The sequence below is a fragment of the Petaurus breviceps genome, unplaced genomic scaffold, assembly GCF_028583685.1.
Source record: "Petaurus breviceps papuanus isolate PSGF00001 unplaced genomic scaffold, PetGlider_PUasm1.0 91133, whole genome shotgun sequence".
Lineage (NCBI taxonomy): Eukaryota > Metazoa > Chordata > Mammalia > Diprotodontia > Petauridae > Petaurus > Petaurus breviceps.
In genome coordinates this window covers 99,669,168-99,684,930 of record NW_027187419.1, presented here as the reverse complement: position 1 = coordinate 99,684,930, position 15,763 = coordinate 99,669,168, and the positions used below count along the sequence as shown (strand labels likewise).

At 36.5% G+C, this 15,763-nt stretch overlaps 1 protein-coding gene across 1 annotated transcript in view; it reads right to left on the bottom strand.

Annotated features, from left to right (window-relative positions):
• The window catches only part of GORASP2 (golgi reassembly stacking protein 2), a 47,336-nt gene that overhangs the window by 30,586 nt on the left and 987 nt on the right, over positions 1 to 15,763 (bottom strand). The window lies entirely within an intron of this gene.

Sequence of the window (15,763 nt, the reverse complement as noted above, 5' to 3'; positions counted from 1 at the left end):
TTTGGGAGAGAGTAACTCCATAACAACTGGAAGCACAAACTAAAAAGCAAATATAAACCAAAAAGAAAAACAACTCCAAAACTTTGTTGATTTTTCAACAAAGACTACATGATCACCTAGAAATGAGGAAAGAGATTAAAAAAAAAAGCTCTACAGGAAAGAATTGGAATAAAAACTTTTTTCAAAGAGAAAGTGGTAAACTTTTATCTATGTAACAAACCTTCTGAAAACTAGAAGAGATCAAACAGAAATCAATGACTCCACAAGACAAGAAATACCAAGAAAAAAAGGTAGAAAATGTGGAAGAAGTGAACAAGTCAACAAGCATTTATTACGCACTTGCTATGTGTCAGGAACTGTACAAAGTACTGGAGGCAATAAAGAAATGTAAAAACAATTCCCTGCTCTCACAGAGCTCACAGTCTTAGGGAAGACAACACGCAAACTACGTCCAGATACATGCAGGATAACTATGAGAGGGAAGTCACTAACATTAAGGACTAGGAAGAGAGTGAGATTTTAGCTGAGATCTCAAGGAAGCCGGGGAAGCCAAGAGGCGGAGATGAAGAAAAAGAATTCCAGGCACAGAAAACAGACACATGAGAATACATGGAGTCAGGACATGGAATAACTTGTGTGAGGAACAACAAGGAAAGCCAGTATCAAGGGATTGGAGAATATGTGGAGAAGGGTAAGATTCAAGAAGACCGAAACATCTTTCAAGTGCCAGGTTACGAAGGGCTTTAAAAGCCAAAGGAAGGATATTATTTTTGATCCTGGAGATAACAACAGAGTCACTGGAAAATACTGAATAGGGTGATATCAGGGTGCTAAGAGCCTGTATCAGGGTGTTGATATACAAGATGTTGCAAAGGTAGAATTAAAAGGACTTAAACTGCTGATTGGATATAGGGATAAGAATGAAGAGTCAAGGATGAGGCATAGGTTGTGATCCAGGGTGACTTGGGGAGATACAGGCTTACAAACAAGAAAGATTTACTCTGCAAAGGTATAATCTTACCAAGGAAAATGGAACTTTAATGGAATAAAAAACTTTCAAGAATTTCTATTAAAAAAAAAAAACATCAGAGCTGGGGAGAAACTTTGAAATGCAAACAAGAGTCCCAAGAAACTTTCTAGAGAGGTCTATTTACTTGAGCAACTGGAAGAGGTTATGTGATGATGTTGTGCTAACATTTTAATAGGAGAAGAAGCAAATGTCCCTTCAGAACTTTAATGTATTCAATGGGTTTTGAGGGAGTTAAAAAAAGAAAAACAGATGGCTTTGGAACGGTAAGGAAAAGAAAAAGGATTTTATGGGAATGCATCCTAGAACTTGATATATGAAAAGATCAGGGGTGCAAATCAATCTATTTTCTAAAATACAGAAGGGTTTCCAATAGTATAACATCAATTGCAATGGGGAATCAACTTCTGAATAATAAAAACTGGGCTTCTTCCACTTGTAACTCACCAACCTAACTGTACCATCAGAAACTTTCCTCAATTAAGCCTATGTTTTTCCTTTTCATTCACATTATACCTAATTGTTCCTCAGCAAGTGTTTGCCACTTGCAGTCCGTCCCCCAACCTCCCTTTCCTTCCATCAGCATAAGATATTCTTAAACATTGATTTGTTGGTGTTCTTAATATTCCCCATAAACTTTTCTTTCCATTTTGGGATGGCTATCCTGAACCTCAATTTTTCTTCATTCTTCCATGCTATGGTACCTAGACCTGCTATGCTACACTATTCAAGAAAGGAAAAATGAAGTATTGCTTTCCACTAATTTGTAGCACCTTGGGAGGGGGGTAGAAGTGGGGGAGGGAAAAGAACCTTACATTGTTTTGTTTCCTGCAAATAAATGCCAGGCTATCTCTTGGGATTTCTTTTTTTTTTTTTTTTAAAGCAATCGGGGTTAAGTAACTTGCTCAAGGTTACACGGCCAGTTATTTCTGGGTGTGGTGCTGAGTATCTGAGCCCGGATTTGATCCAGGTCATCCCGACACTGGAGCCCGTGCTCTTACTGGCTGAGCCACCTGGCCGCCCCTCTCTTGGGATTTCTAAACAGCTTCCATGAACTGTGCAGCGCTAAACTATCTTTTGTTGTAGTCTTGTTGCTCCATAGTTTACTTTCCAAGATATCTGTCATTTTGTTGTTGTTTAGTTGTTTTTTAGTTGTGTCTGACTCTTCGTGACCCCATTTGGAGTTTTCTTGGCAAAAAGTGGTTCGCTGTTTCTTTCTCCGGCTCATTTTACAGATGAGGAAACTGAGGTAAACAGGGTTAAGTGCCTTACCTAGGGTCACACAGCTAGTACATTGGAATTTAGGAAGATGAGTCTTTCTGACTCCAGGCCCAGCACTCTATCCACTGTGCCACCCAGCTGCCCCACACCTGATATCCCACCCACTGCTAAGTGTTCTTTTTCTGGTTCTTCTGCCTATGCTTTAATGTCAGCATTCCCAAGGTTCTTCTGTCCTCAGTTCTCTTCTCTCATTACTTTCTCACTGGGCAATCTTACATGGCTTCAAGTTAATGCACATGATCATAAAATCTCTCTAATTTTGATTTGTGTTTCAGAACTACTACTCTAAGAGACACTTCCGAATGAATGTTTAGTTAGCAACTCAAATTCAATATGTCTAAAAGTAAACTGATCTTTCTCCCTCCAAACTTGTTTCTCTTTCTGCCTTTTTTCAGGAGTAATTTTGTTGTTAACTCAGATTCTACCTTATACCTCATCTCTCACAACCAATAAGTTACTGAGTCCTGTTGGTTTTCTTTAAAGTCTATCCTCTCCTTTTACTCCTTTCCATGGCCATTAGTACAGGCTCTCCTTACCACCTGCCTCCATTCTGTTCTTCTCCAATCCATTCTTCATACTACTACCAGATTAATAAAAGGGCGGGAAATTGGAAAGGAGAAGGGAATGTCTCAACTACTCTCAGAGCTTCACTTTATGAAGGGGCTCCCAAATCTATATACACAGACTAATCTATCCTCTGAGGTCCAGTCCTGCATTTACAGTTTACTGATCTCTCTACTTGAATATCCTTCTTGCACATCAAACCCAACATGTTCTGTTCAAAACTGAATTCATTCTCTCTCTCTTTCCCCCCTTCCCAAAATCCTGACCTTTCTCTTTATTTCTACAGATGAAATCATCATTCTGCCATTCACATGGGCTTCAACACTTAGGAGTCATCTTTGATTTTTCTTTAACTCCCTCAGTAAATTAGTTACTAAATCCTTAAGAGGCAGGGGTTGTTGTTTTATTTTTCTAGCCCTAGAGTTTAACACAGGCACCGAAAAAGTCCTTGTGCACAGACTGGATCATGTCTCTACTCTGTCAAAACACTCCAGTGGTTTCCTACTATCTACCAACCACTGAAAATCCAAAATGTTGCACCAATCTTTGCAGCTTTATCTTACATCCCTCCTCCCCACGTCCTCTTCACCCCAAACAACCAGGCCTACTAACTATACCTCATATAAACATCTTTTCTTCCCTTTGTTTACACTGTTCTCTCTGTTTTCCCCTTCACTGAATTCCTATCCCTTAAGTCCCAACTCAGATAGTACCTCCTCCAGGAAGCTTTCTTAATTCCTCCAGTTATTAATTATCTTTCCCTTTTCAAACTTCACCCAGCATTTTTTTGTACCTCTGGCAGACTCACATCATAGGTATTATCCCTCTACTACAGTGTAAGTTACAGGAGGAAGAGGATAGTGTTTATCTACTCTCTTTCCCAGTACCTAGCAAAATGCTTTGCGAATGGCATATGAATAATAAATGCTTTTATGTTAATGAACTATGCCAGAATTTCTAATTTTTATTTTCTCCCTTATATAGTATCCATCCTTCCAGAAATAATATTATTTTTATTTCTTCTCTATAACTTCACTAAGTCCCTCAACCTATGTACATCAACATTCACACTACCTATCAACTTAGTGTGATGTAATGTTAACACTCTCATTCTCAACAACACTGTCTTTAAGTGCTATTTTTCCTTAATGATCCTGATTTTAAAAAGTACTAAAAATGAACCCAAGACAAATAGCACCTAATGAGATAACTCAGTTCAACTAGACAGTTATGTTGCCATTAGCTACCTCATGTTATATGCCTACCTGTTTCTAGTATATTACAGTATCTCAGTGCTGAAGAGACTTCAAGGGCCACCTAATCCAATCTGTACTTAAACCAGAATCCTTTCTCCAATATCCCCAGAAAGTGGCAATCTATGCAAAAAAACAACAGGATATTTCCTACTCTAGTCTTATGCTTCTGACTATAGGTTAATTAAACTGGCGGCCTCAATGTAGTAATCAATAGAAAGCAGGGAAGATTTGAGTTCATGCACACACTCCAGATACTGGACTGGAGGAGATGGCATTAGTGAAAAAAAAAAAAAGTACCCCAAACAATCAAGTGAGTACTTCCAGACATATTAACTTAAAGCATAGTCAGAAACTCTGGCATCCTGCCTTGAGATACTGAATTAGAAACAATTTTGTAGTCCTTTAAATGGCCTATAAAAATCTTTAGCCTTATAAAAACATTTACCTACAGCTTAAATTTTCAAAGGCTTCACCCAACATCTGTTCTCTCCTTTATTCTACCTATGATCAACCTATGATGACACTCTATTTGTAATTAATATGCACTCTTCTTTTTCCCCATGCATTCCTCTACCTCCAAATGCTATAAATAAAACCCACAAATTTCCATGAAAAATCTAAGAAACATCTAAAGCTATGTTTCATTCACTCAGGACCTCTGAATGGCTTTCATTAGATTTCGAGTACATGTCAAATTTTTATTTATTTTCAATGATCAAGGTGAAATACTGAGATTAGAGGACACAGAGTACTGTAAATGAACACATACTTCAAAAGATCTTTTCAGGAAAGAAATGGTTTATTTGGTCTACAAATGGGCAGGTTTTACAGACACAAATTTGACAGAGAATCTAATTATAACTAGAACAGAATTCCAATCATTAAAATGTTCTTTTAACTTATGCATGAGAAAGAATTCAAAATGCAAATTATCCTGATAAGCCAATTATGCCATTTACATGTGAGCAGTATATAGTGCAATTTAAAGAAATACTAATAATTTCAATGAAGCTAAGTAACATCATTACATAATACCTGCAAGTGAACAGTTATATGATGGTACCTGGAAAATAATGTTCATCAATTATTAAAAAGACATGAAATCAAAGCAGGTGCCAAATGAATGACTATATCATACTGTAAACTTATAACCATAGACATGCCTTTAAATACTTGTGCAAAAGAATAATGTTCATACAGTATATTATAGTCAGAAAATTTATTTCATTTATGTATAAATATCACAAGAAATCAACCATAGCAACTTTAAAAATTATAATATATGAAGCTTTTGGTTATCTCAATTACTGTTTAATGGCACTATAGCAAAGTAACCTAAGGCAGAATAACTTTATAACTACATTTTACAAATTGTACTTTAGATTTGAATTTTCTTAAAATGTATAACTTTTAATAAAAATTAGAGGATGCTACCTACTAAAACAAAATAGATCATTCTTTAGATAGTACTGGTAAAGCACAGATGTAGCCCTGACATAAGAAATGGGAATTCTTTGGGAGTTTTGCAGAAGTCACAGATGTCATGACAAGCCTATGAACAAATAATCCAAATTTTTCAATAAGGGATTGTAAACACCCCATAAAAGAAAAAGAAAAAATTCAGACTTCTTCTCTGGTATAAAGCTGGGGGTGGTGGCAAAAATTTTATAGGTCTTCCAGATTGCTAGAGGGATAAGGGATGGGGGTTGCTAAGGGCAATGTGGAAAGATAACTGTATTACAGTACAATCAGATATTTTTAGAATCTTTGTCACGCATCTCCCAGTTTCCTCTTATGAATTTAAGCATGTCATCTATGGCTTTTTGCAAGTTCTCATACAAATCGCTGAGGAAAATGTTGAAAAGAACAGGGAGTGGGTAGAATATGCCTTATAGCATGCCACTAACAATCTCCTTTCAGGCCTAAACCCATGTAATGACACTACTATTGAACTCAAATTTCTCTATCATGTTTACAAAGCTGAGAAACTTTGTCAAATGCCTATCTGAAATTCATATGTACCTACAGAATTTCCCTGACTTGATAGTCTAATAATGTCCAAAATATATTTAAAAAAAAGGAAATGAGATTAGTTTAACATATTTTGTCCTTAGTGTCCTAGTAACTATTGATTTTCTTTCTATATACTCAAAAATCATACTTTTAATGATCTATTCTAGCATTCTGCTGGGGATGGAAGTCAAGCTCGCCTGTTTATAATTTGTCAAAGTACCTTTTTCCCCTTAAAAAAATTGGAGCAATAACTATTCATTTCTAATCTTTCAACACTATGTCTATTCTTCATGATTCCAATTCTGCAATAAAGTGAGGCACGGTGGGAAGAACACAGACTTAGCCCTAGAAGACCTAGGCCTGAGTTCCCAGCTTTGTCACTTACTGGATGTGTGATCTGGACAAGTCACTATCTAGCTAATACTTAAGTTTCCACTTACACAAAATAGGAATAATAATAGTTGTACTACCAACCAGGATTGTTCCGAGAATGAAATGACAAGTATGTTGAAAGAACTTTGTAAGCTATGAATGTAAGCTATTATTATCCAGTGCCAAACATAGTCTTTTGCTGCTTAATAAATGTTGGTTGAATTCTTCAAAGATCACTGACAACAGTTCAGTGATTTCACCTGCCAGATATTTTAGGGCCCGATATATAATTTGTTCAGGCCAAGAGATATGACCTCATTTAGATCACCAGCTCAGGATCTGCTACTTGCTTAATGACATTTGTCCTACCATTTCCAGACTGAAGCATATTCCCTTGCGCACACAGCAAAGAAGCAAAACTGCAGTTGAGTTTCCCGGATTTCTCTTGGCCATCCATTATGATAACATCTGGCCCAAATAGTAGGCCAGGACCTTCCTTTGTCCTCTTGCTCTAAACAATAGCTTCAAAAGAGTCCTAAGTACATCTCACTTGTCTAAAAGAATGGTATTCTTTAAGATATTCACCTTATTCTAATGATGCTTAAAATAGTTTTGGAACTTTAGTCAGAACCAGTTTACAAGCCTCATGTGAAAACCTGACACTACTTAACAGTTACACTTTGTGTTAACTGCAAAATGGTTGTATTTCCCAACTTGTTACCAATCTTATTGACTCCAAATAACTTTTGGCTGTTTCCAAATAAATAAATAAATGAAATCCACTTAATTTCTTTTAAACCACTAAAGATATTCAAAAGAATATGCCACAGGCTCTGAAGGGTATCCAAAAAAGCTGAATGCTGAACCTATCTGAGCAACTGCAGCATCATAAGATTAAGTATATATTCTTCCAATAATGGTTAATCCGAACAGGACAGAACTCATTTAGATATAAAAGTTCTGGCAGGTTTGTTAAAAGATAAGTCATGTGCTTATAGTTCATACCTTATATTATACATGGCATTCAGATCTTAAAAGAATAACTTCAAAGACAAGTAACTTCTCCAGCATGGAACTGTTGTATTCTTTGAACAGTGGTTAAACCACATTACATCTCTGGCAGGAACTTAAAGCCAGTGAAATGGACTGACTTGTGTCTCTTTTTCTCTTTTTATGAGGAAGTTCCCCTATCTCTTCCAGGCTGGAAGTACAAGGGTTGCTCACTGGCCTGGTCCTACTACTGAATGGCACTGGAGTTTTGACCTGCTTCTTTTCCAACATGGTTGGATTTATCTCTCCTTAGACAACCAGGTATCCCTTTGCTAGGGGGTTCGCTCTATTGACGCTGGGCTTAGTATGGATACCTACTCAGTTTAGCCCATGGCAACTCTGAACCATTGAACTCAAAAGAGATCTGCCATCCCTGATAACTGGGATTACAGATATGTGTCACCATGACTGGCAATAGCATTTTTCTTAAACAACTAGCTCTGTTCTTAAGAAAATTGTAATGGATTATGGGAAACAATTCATAAACAGACCAAAGAAAAGCCCTGCTAAACTCTATACATACATACCCTTTGATTCACTAGCACTGGTAGGAAAATACACCAAGGTGTTCTAAGACAGAGGGAAAGGTTCATATACAAAACAATATTTATAGCAGCACTTTCTGTAATATTAAAAAACAAACACAAAAACAGAAGCACTGATTTGGGAATAGCTGAACAAATTAGGGTAAATGAATGTAATGGAATATTGCACTGCAAAAAATGACAAATACGAGGAATTTACAGACTCTTAGGAAGGCTTTAAATGATTTGATACAGAAAAAAATGAGCAGAAATCAGGAAAACAATTTATACAATGACCATATTAACAAAAGAAAACAACATTGAAAAACTTTAGAACTCTGATCAATGCAGTGACCAATCACTCTTTCATTAGAACTGATGGTAAAGCATGTCTCTCCCTTTTCAAGTGAAGGTAATAGACTAGAAAGCAGATGCATTAAACACTAGGACCATTGGGGGGCAACACTTGTGGAATGCAGCATGAACCAGATTAAAATGTAACTTGGAAATATTTAACAACAACAACAACAAAATAAAGCTGACATAATATTAATATGTGGTTTTCTAAGTCAATATGCTGCAGGGATCCATATTTATGGTTTAGTGGCCTTGTTTCTTTTTGAATCTAACACCACCAGACCAGAGGTGCAAAATTCGGTAGAAAATTTTCAGATATGGCCAATGTGTTGATTTGTTTTGCTTGGCTATACTTATTTATGATGAGAAACTTAACTTGGGGGGTGGGGTCATTGGGGATAACTTGATGGAAATGTTAAAAAAATTAAGATCAATAAAATATTTTTTAAAAAGAAAATTGAGATAGTTTTTTAATAAGTCACTATTTTTTTTTTAAAGCAATCAGGTTTAAGTAACTTGCTCAAGGTTACACGACCAGTTATTTCTGGGTGTGGTGCTGAGTGTCTGAGCCCGGGATTCGATCTCCAGGTCGTCCCAACACCGGAGCCAGTACTCTTACTCGCTAAGCCACCTGGCCACCCCTAAGCAATTGGGGTTAAGTAACTTGTTCAAGGTTACACGGCCAGGTGTTTCTGGGTGGGTGCTAAGTGTCTGAGCCCAGGATTCGATCTCCAGGTCTTCTCAACACTGGAGCTGATGCTCTTACTCACTGTGCTACCTAAAATATTTACTTATTTTGTTACATTTTGAATTCTGAGCTGTATTCCTCTCTCCCAACCCCACACTAAAGAAGGCCACCATTTCACACACACACACACACACACGAAACCATGCAATACATACTTCCTTTTGTCAGTTCTTTCTCTGGAAGTGGAGAACATCTTCCTTCATAAGTACTTTGTAGTTGATCTGAATATTCATATTATTCAGAATAGCTTAGTTGTTTACTGTATAGTTACTCTTCAAACGATATTGCTGTTACTGTATATAATGTTCTCTTAGTTCTGCTAGTCTCACTCTGCATTATTTCATGCAAGTCCTTCCATGTTTTCCTAAAATCAATCCGATCATTTCTTATAGTACAAAATATAAATACCTTCACAATCATATACCACAACTTATTCAGTCACCCCCAATTGATGGGTATCCCCTCAATTTCCTGTTCTTTGACACCACAAAGAGAGCTGCTATAAATACTGTGGAACATTTAAGTTTTTTTCCATTTTTCCTGATCACCTTGGGAAATAGACCTAAAGGTGATATTGCTGGGTCAAAGGGTATACACAGTTTTATAACTCTTTGGGCATAAATCTAGATTGCTTTCCAAAATGGTTGGATGAGTTCACAGTTCCACCAACACTGTCTTAGTATTCCAGCTTTTCCAAATCCCCTACAAAATGTCATTTTCCACTTCTAACATTTTAACCAATCTGATAGGTATGAGATAGTATCTCAAAGTTATTGTAATTTGCATTTCTCTAACTGATGATTTAAAGCATTTTTCACAACTATATATAGCTTCCTAAAATATTTTATTTTCCCCCTATATATATATAATAAAGATAATTTTTAACATTTTATAAAAAATGTGAGTTCCAAATTTTCTCTCTTCCTCACTCCCCTCCTCTATGAGATGGTAAGCAACTGGATACAGATTACATGCTTAATTATGCAAAACATATGACCATATTATTCATGTTGAGAAAGAAGACAGACCCAAAGGAAAAAGAATCATAGAAAAAAAATAAAGTGAAAAAATAATATGCTTTGATCTGCATTCAGGCTCTTTCTCTGGAGGTGGATATTTTCATCATGAGTCCTTTGGAACTGTCTTGGATCATTGTATTGCTGAGAATAGCCAAGCCATTCACAGATGATCACTGTTACTGCTGTATTGCTGTAACTGTGTGCAATGCTGTCCTCAATCTGCTCACTTCACTTTGCATTAGTTCGTTTAAGTCTTTCCAAATTTTTCTGGAATCAGCCTGCTTTTTGCACGATAGTATTCCATTACAAACATATACCACAACTTTTTCAGCCACATATGTATCTTTGATACCTTCTTCCAAAAACTGCCTGTTCATATCCTTTGATCATTTATCAATTGGGGGATGGATCTTATTCTTATAAATATGATAAAGTCCTCTATATATTTGAGCTATGAGGCTGTCTATAAACATTTTCCCCCAATTTTCTACTTTCCTCACGATCTTGGCTATGTTGGTTTTATTTGTACAAAACTTTTTTAATGTAATCAAACCTATCCATTTTATATCTCACAATACTCTCAATCTCGTTTGTTCATAAATTCCAGTTATCCATAAATCTGATAGGTAAAATGTTCTACATTCTCCTAATTCACTTATGATATCTCCTTTTATGTCTAGGTCATGTAGCTTATGTGAGGTATTGGTATATAGCTAGTTTCTACCAAACTGCTTTCCAGTTTTCCCAACATTAAAAAAAAACAAAACCAAATGGTGAATTCTTATCACCAAAGCTTATATCTTTACATTTCTAAAATATGAGGTTACTATAATCATTTGCTATTGTGTATCTACTCTATTCCACTGATCTACTATTTTATCTCTTAGCCAGTACCTGATGGTTTAGATAATTATTGTCTTATAATACAGCTAAGATTTGGTACTGCTAGACCACCTTCTTTTACATTAAAAAAAAAATTGATTCTTTTGATATTCTTGATCTTTAATAAGCCATTTTTAACATTTAATTCCCAGCACCAGACTCTTCCCAAATTGGTTTGTTTAAAGGAACGTTTTTTGTGATAACAATAATAAACTCCTTTAAATAAAATTCCAAATGCATATAAAGTACACTCAAGATCACATAGCTTATCGATCACTGGTAAGGCACGAGCTGTGTACTATTCTTCTAATTACATAACAGTATTTCGCCGCAGACCAGAGAACATATGAGTGATATTAGCTGTATATTTTCCAATAATTTAATCTAGTATACTCAAGTGGAATAAAAGAGGGCCAGCTTTACCAAGACTTCTTTTCTGATTAAACATTTTCAAGCAGTATAACAAAATGAGGGTCTCAACTATCAGCTTAATGCAGAAACCTCACACCTCTAAGCTTTAGCTACATAAGATGACTGTGAATAATGATTATGTATTTATCAAAAGATTCAAGGGGCAGCCAGGTGGCTCAGCGAGTAAGAGCACCGGCTCCAATGTTGGGACGACCTGGAGATCCAATCCCGGGCTCAGACACTCAGCACCACACCCAGAAATAACTGGCCATGTAACCTTGAGCAAGTTACTTAACCCCCCAAAAAAAGATTCAGTAATTTTAAATCTTCAGAAACTTTTTTTTAAAAGCAATCGGGGTTAAGTAACTTGCTCAAGGTTACACGGCCAGTTATTTCTGGGTGTGGTGCTAAGTATCTGAGCCCGGATTTGATCCCCAGGTCATCCGGACAAGAGCCGGTGCTCTTACTCGCTGAGCCACTTGGCTGCCCCTAAATCTTCAGAAACTTTTGAGTTTTGAGAAGTTCTTCATATGATTAGATGATAAAGGTTTATATTGAATGACTTTGACTAATATGCATAAAATAATCTGAAGTAGTTCTAAGGTTAAAAAAGCACAAGATTTCAAACTTCTAACAAACTGAAATATTTTGATTTCTGCTGTTGAAAGATAATCCAAAATCTGTGTATTTACTAAATGAAAGGAAAAAATGGTTACACACCTGCTTGAAATTTAGGCCACACTGTAGCTAAGCTTCATGGATTTGGTTATAATTCTCTTTAATTAATAAGCAACAAAAGTACCTGATTATCTGCCATGTGCACAAAAACACCAAGTAGTTAAGCGAGTTGTACCAACTACCATTCAGATCAAGAACCTCCTCCTTAAAACACTTCAATCTGTACAAACCCACCTGAACCTCTTAAAGCATATAGTAAAGGAAAAGTGTGACACTATAATTAATGTTAGAACCCATTCATTTTTATCACTAACCAAGATGTTACCAAAATCACATTAAAGAAACCCTTATAATTAGGTCATTCTAGAAAAAAAGGTGATTGAACATCATACTTTTGTCTATTCTGGTTTATATGCTAAACAAAATTGAATAGGAAATATACTATTGTATAGCAACTGATAACTCATAGCAGGCATTTCTATACATTACTTTACAGTCATTAGTTCAAAGCTCCTCATGGGATAAAACAATGAAGTAAAGCACTCAAAAGACCTGAATTTTATTCCTGCCTTAAGCACTGACCTCAGTAAATTCAAGGAAAATGTGTCAACTTCCTGCTGTTATCTCAGAATGTAGAGATAATTAATTATGCCTACCTTCTAACCACTTTCCTGAGATGAGCATGCAAGGTAAAATATCTAGAGAACTTGAATCCATATAGGAAGAAAGAAATTTGATAAAGAGAAATCAGTAGGTTTATCAATTTAGTATTACATGTTATTTTATAGATGGGAAAAGCAAGGAATAGAGAATAAAGAAACTATTTAAACTGTTCGAAGTCATTGGCAGGGCCAGAGTCTCCTAAGCTATACTATGATTTCAATTCTAACAGTGTAAACCATCTACTAAATAAATCACACTCCCTCACCTTCTGTAATAATTATGTCTCATAATTAAAAATAATGAGCATTTTCATAAACTGTCTGTTTCTCTCTCTTTTTGGGTGTGGTCTATGACTTTTTAGATGTGGGGAATTCTCAGGTAGGGAAAGTCTTGCAAACAGGCACATGGGTATTTGTCTTACAGAGTTGTTGGAACTGACTCAGAAGTTAATCAACTTCGGGCAACTAGGTGGTACACTGGATAAAACACTGGCCTTGGAGTCAGGAAGACCGGAGTTCAAATCCAGCCTCAGACACTTACCACCTATGTGACCCTGGGCAAGTTACTTAACCCCGATAGCTGTCCCCACCCCCCAAAAAAGATAAAAAAAAAAAGTTAATCAATTTGCCCATGATTACTTGAATGTATGTCCATCAACTATTTCACACTGCCTCTGACAGAAAACAAAACAGCTTCGATTACTCTTTATACCTAGCTTTTAATTCAGATGCTGGTACTTGGCATCACTATGAGAAAATAATAAAACTCCATTTATACCTGAAAACATTATGCAACAGAAATCATTCTTCTTGTACCAAAGACTCCCTTCACCATATTTCCATTGATATAGACATATAGTGTTCTCTTCTTTCTATACTCTCTGAATTCTTACTCAGCATTAATTTGTCTGAGTGCTCTAAGGTCCTTGGCATTCATTCATCCACCTATCATTTATTCAGTACCTACTATGTACCAGGCACCCATGCTAGTAGCTGAGGCTACAAAAAAAATCCCTGTCCTCAAGGAACTTCCATACTACTGATGGGACAGGAAAGGGGTGAACACATACACAGATAAGTAAATACAAAGTTAGTAAGTGAATCCTCCAGGATTAGAGTATCTAGGACACATTCAGTCAATTGTGTTAACCATGAGGGCATTCTAGATGATTAAAAGGCAGATTCTTGGACAAAGAGTTCATAAAATCAGAGGAAGTAACTTTCTAATCCTGGCAGCTAGGTGGTTCACACCAGAATTCAAATTCAAATTCTGACACTTCGCAGTGCAACCCTGGTCAACTCACTAAAACTCTTCTTCAGTTTCCCCATCTGTAAAAGGGGATAACAACACATCAACCTCCCAGGATTGTCCTAAGGACAATAGGAGATAATAATTATAAAATGCCTAACACATAGTAGGCACTATATACATGCTAGTTATTATTTTTAATCCTGTGACTTCTAACCACATAACTTGGACAAGATACTTAACCTCTCTGGGAATGAGTCTTCTCATATATAATATCAGGGGGCTGGACTGGATGATGAGAGCAGGGAATGTTTTTGTTTTTTCTTAAATCCTCAACACTCAGCCAAGTGCCTGGAACATACTATGTGCTTAATAAATGCTTAAATCTATGACACTTAAGTGCTAACAACTAACTTTCTTTTCCCTACAGCTTCACCTCTTACTGTTATTAAGGAACTCTTGGAGTCAAGAGCTACCTGGAGGGTAATGTGTATACACAAGAATTGGTGTGCTCCAGGAAGGAAATGGAACCAAGAAGTAGGAAAGAGGGAAGTAACATTAAATACATCTAGTCATTTCTGTGCCCCTTGTCAAGAATGAAAATACTGTTATGTAATAGGTCTAATATTCAAGTCCTAGCCTAGTAACACAAATGAGGCTCTGTCATCTTTCTGAATGGCACTGCAGACTAGAAACCACTCTGCTGATGCCCATTATGTCACCACTGACACTACTGTCACTCCATATGGTTTTAGGTTATCTCCTACTCTTAATGAGCAATGTTCTATCTTTTTAGCTTTTCTTGTATAAAGTCTAGAATGTCATTCACTTGTGGATAATTAATACTTTCTGGTTCCATTTTTCTTATTCAGATCAATTTTTTTTTTTTAAATTGATGTAGAGAACTCAGAAGCATGTCTGAAACTGACAGTCTTGGACTTGAGATTCTTGAGTCCTCAAGTCGTTGCCCTTAGAGTTACACAGCTAATTATGTCAAGAGACAGAATTTGAACCCAAATCTTGCTGAGTCCAAGGCAAGCTTACCATTCACACAAGTGCCTTTTTTTTTAATGCCAATATTGGAGTGTAACTGCAAAGTTTCTTTGAGTTTTATGACAATTAAAATAATTTTTATTTATTTATGAAGATCCATGAAATAGGCTCTAATAAGTTACAGCACTCACTTCTTATGGATCAAAATCTTTACCCTTCAAGAGAATTCTGGGTTCCAAGGAATAGGAAGAAAGGTTCAGTCAGCTAGCTAGCATTTATCAAGCACCTCCTGCAGGGAGCTGTGTTAAGTACTGGGGATACATAGAAAGGCGAAAAACAAGCTGTATACACACAGGATAAATCAGGGATCGTGTCAGGGGGAAGGTACTAAGATTAAGGAATACTGGGAAAGGTTTCTTGCAGAAGGTCGGACTTCAGCTGAGACTTGTAGGAAGCCAAGGAAAGTAAAAGGCAGAGACGTGGAAGGACATGGGTGGCAGGCAGAGAAAAAGTACAGAGTTGTAAGTCGAATGTGAGGAACAGCAGAGAGGTCAGTGTCAAAAGACTGCAGAGTATGGAGGAGAGGAGTAAGGTGTAAGAAGACGGGAAAGAGGGGGCAGCACGTCATGAAGAGCTTTAAAAGCCAAATCGAGGAGAGGAGTAAGGTGCAATACTGG